Consider the following 3,961-nt stretch of genomic DNA (forward strand, 5'->3'; position numbering starts at 1 on the left):
TTTCAGGAAGAGCTCCGACCTGATCCGACACCAGCACATCCACACTGGGGCACGTCCCTACCCATGTGGGGAATGTGGGAAGAGCTTCAACCAGAGCTCCCACCTGATCAAACACCAGCGCATCCACAGTGGGGAACGACCCTACATGTGTAATGATTGTGGGAAGAGCTTCAGGGACAGCTCCACCCTGATCCAACATCAGCGCATCCACACTGGGGAACGGCCCTACACGTGTAGGGAATGTGGGAAGAGCTTCAGGAACAGCTTCAGCCTCAGCAACCACCAGCGCATCCACACTGTGGAACGGCCCTACAAGTGCTTGGAATGTGGGAAGAGGTTTCAGACCAGCTCACATCTCCTCCTGCATGAGCGGATGCACACGGATGAGAGGCCCTTCCGCTGCACCGACTGCGGGAAGGGCTTCAAGCGGAACTCCCACCTCGTCACCCACCGGCGCATCCACACTGGGGAGAGGCCCTACAAGTGTGGGAAGAGCTTCACCCAGAGTTCTAACTTGACCAAACACCAATGGACCCACCAGTAAGGGAAGCCCTGCCAGTGCCCTGACTGCAGGAAGAGCTTCAGCCGCTGCTTCCACCCCGATCGAAGCCCCTGATGGTGAGGCAACCCCTGGAGTCCAGTGACTGTCATTCCATCCCTTTTGACCAGAAAGGACCAGTCCCCTTTCACAGGGGCAGGTTCTTCCAACAGAACCCTTCTTGGGGGGTGTGTGAAGATTCCTGCCTTGGCTGGGGGTCCCCCAAGGTCAGTTCTGGAGGTTGAGAGCAGAGATCTCCCCACGAGCATTGGTCTGAGGGAGTTCTATCCATCTCTAATTAAGAATTATTGCTTTTGTACCAGCTTGAGTAGAATTGCTTCAACAATTGCATTAGTGTAGAGCACTGTCCTATCTTGTCCTGTACTCCTGGTATATTTAGTGTTTCTACTGTGCAGTAATTAATTCTGATGAAGATCTTCTGTCTGATCATTTCTAACCCTAAAAAATTCATTTCTATCAATAGATCTGATTTACCGTCGTTAAAAGCTTGGGGACAAAAGTGGTTCAGTCACACCTCTGTAATTCCTCTGAACTGAAACTGTTGGTATAATCCAAGGCTGAGATTGGATCCAGCAGCCCCCAGCACCCCACAGGAAGCTGGGAGCTCAGGGGAGCCACTCCCCTTTGCCAACCTGCCTGTGCCCAAAGACTCCCATGGGACCGTCAGACCCACCAGCCCACCCTCCGTTTTCCACCCTTCTCCCTTTTCCTTCCACTTTCCCTTGTCCCCTCAATCCCCATTTCCCCCGGCAAACAGTTTTGGGGTCCCAACCCCCACTTTTTACCCCTTTTCCTTTGGTTGTTGAAGGATAAAATGAGGCTGCACACACAGAGTTCCATTTTAGGACTTGTTTGCCAACACTTTTCTGTGTCCCCTTTTATTCCTCTTCTCTCGTGAGCAGCACCCCGTGTTTGTCTTTTAGTCCACTGGAATTCCCAACATGGCCCCAAAGCAGTGCCCTGATCCCCTACATTCCCCTCCCCTCATGTGCTGGCTGTGTTCAGCCACCAGAGGAAAACACAGGCTGGTCATGCAGGCTGGTTCAAGTGCATTTGCACTTGGAGAAACAACCTTCTCTCTCTCCAAGCACTCAACCAAGGTCCATCCTCCCTTTGCATTCCCATGAACTTAGGGCAGGTGCAGAGTGACTCCGCTTGGTCCCATCTCTGCCCCTGTTTTGTTTGGACACGCAGAGTTCACGGCCAAGAGGGCCAGGACCCGGGCTCCTTGTCTTGGGGCTTGTCCCATGTGCTTCCAGAGGACTTAGAATATTGAAACCAGACAGATTCTGAACCCCTGCTCCTGATGCTGCCACAGTGCCCACACACTGGCACTGCAGGCATGGCCTGCACTGAATGGCCAGTGCAGCAGGAGCCGTGGCTGCGGCAGCTGCTGGGGTTGCTGCAGAGATGATCCAAGCAATCAGCCATCCACTGAGGATTTCTGCATTTCACAGTTTCCTTAATTCACTGTATCCTGCATCATCCTCCCAGCTTCTGCTTCCCTGGGAGCCCCAGTGTGGCTCTTCTGCCCATGGGAATTATTAATGATCAATGGAGGGTAGGTACGTTTTGATCTGTGATACAAGTAAAATAACAAGGATTACTTACAGGGTCAGACGAATCACAACGTCAGGTGTGACCAAGAAGGGATTGAGTGACAGGGACACACCACGGCTGAGTCATTAAGCCAGTCAGAAAGAATTGGTAGACCCATTGAATTCCCCCTAGAACAGTGTCTTCCCGATGGGACATCCGGGCAGGGCTTGCTCTGCTCAGCATTCCCTGCCTCCTCCTGGGATTCTTGAGGGACAGCCTCTGCATCTGCAGGATCGGATTGCAGGCCAGGTCCACTCAGGATAAGGTTCCATCAGAAGGGCTGGAAGCCAGCAGGGTCCTTTGGGAGACAGAACACAAGCACAGCCCTTCCCCACACTGAACACTCGATAGGATCTTGTCATTAGGTGTCTTCTTGTGGGTTTTTGTTCAATACTTGTTTATTCAAGTTCAAAAAACTAAGAGTAAATACAGCTTTGTCTATTTGGGGTGTCACATTCCCCCTTTTTTATTTTAAAACTATGATTTATAATACAGAGCACACATTTCTTGTGCCTGGTATAGGCACAAGTGATAAAACCACATTTATGGGTTTTTTTGTTTTCTATCTCTTTTTTTTCCTCTTTTTTTTTCTTTCCTTTTATTCTTTTTTCTCTTTTTTCTTTCTTTTTTGTCTTATTTTCTTTTTTCTTTTTTCTCCTTTTTTTTCTTTTTTCTTTTTTTCTTTTCTTATTTATCTTTTTTCTCCTTTTTCTCTTTTTTCTTCCTTTTGTTCTTTTTTTCTTTTTTTCCTTCTTGTTTTCTTTTACATTGTTTTCTATCAGTTGTATTTTCAAGGAAAATTTAAACACATATTAAAACAATTTCCACGTACATATCTTACGACAACAGATAATCCAAAGCAGTGCTCTGATTCTACACATCCCCCTCCCCTCATGTGCTGGCTGTGTTCAGCCAGCAGAGAAAAACACAGGCTACCATGCTGAGCGTTCCAAGTGGTTTCCACTTTGGCAAACAGCACTCTCTGGATGGAAAACACCAGTCAAGGCCAAAGCACTCCTTCTGCATCCTGATTAACTGAATGCAGCTACTGCTGCCTTAACTTGTTCCCACAGAAATTCTCACGGTTCCTTTGTGTCCAGGAGGCCCCACATGTCCCAATGGCCCCTGGATTCCATGAGCTTCCACAGTCTCCAAAGGTTCCTTTAGTCCCACGAGGCCCTTCAGTCCCCAAATGCCCTTTGGATTCTCAGAGATTTCCCATTGTCCCAGGGTCCCTTGTGCTTCAGAAGGAGCTGCAGTGGGACAGTGGCCCCTTGGTTCCGTGAGCTCTGCAGTGTTCCAGGAATCCTTGGGTTCCAGGAGAGCCTGCAGTTTCACAAGGAGCACTTGAATGCAGGAGGTTCTGCAGGGTCCCAATGGCCCCTGGATTCTGGGAGGTTCAGAAATATCTCCAGGCTCCCTTGGTTCCAGGAGGACACACATGTCAGCAGGAACCCTTGGTTCCAGGAAGTTCGAGAGTTTCCCAGAATTCCTTTGATTTCATGAGGCCCTCGATTGTCCCAATGGACTCCTGATTCCATCAGCCCCCTCAATGTCACAATGGTCCCTTGGTTCCAAGAGTTTCTGCAACATCCCAGGGTTCCTTTTGTTCCATGGTGTACTGGTTTAAAAGTTAACCGGCAGGGGGAATGAACTCAACTCAAAGGAGAGATTATAAGTCAGAATAACAATTTATTAAAATAATACAGTAAGTACAATAATACAAACCAACAATTGGTCTCAACCCACAAAAACCCAAATGTATAACCCAGTGCCCTGGGGCCTGAACAAAGTGGTGTTCCT

At 48.8% G+C, this 3,961-nt stretch overlaps 1 pseudogene; it reads left to right on the top strand.

Annotated features, from left to right (window-relative positions):
• LOC108638853 overlaps positions 1 to 3,961 on the top strand; it is a 200,105-nt pseudogene that overhangs the window by 123,341 nt on the left and 72,803 nt on the right.

This window comes from Manacus vitellinus, unplaced genomic scaffold, assembly GCF_001715985.3.
Source record: "Manacus vitellinus isolate BGI_N305 unplaced genomic scaffold, ASM171598v3 scaffold_132_pilon, whole genome shotgun sequence".
Lineage (NCBI taxonomy): Eukaryota > Metazoa > Chordata > Aves > Passeriformes > Pipridae > Manacus > Manacus vitellinus.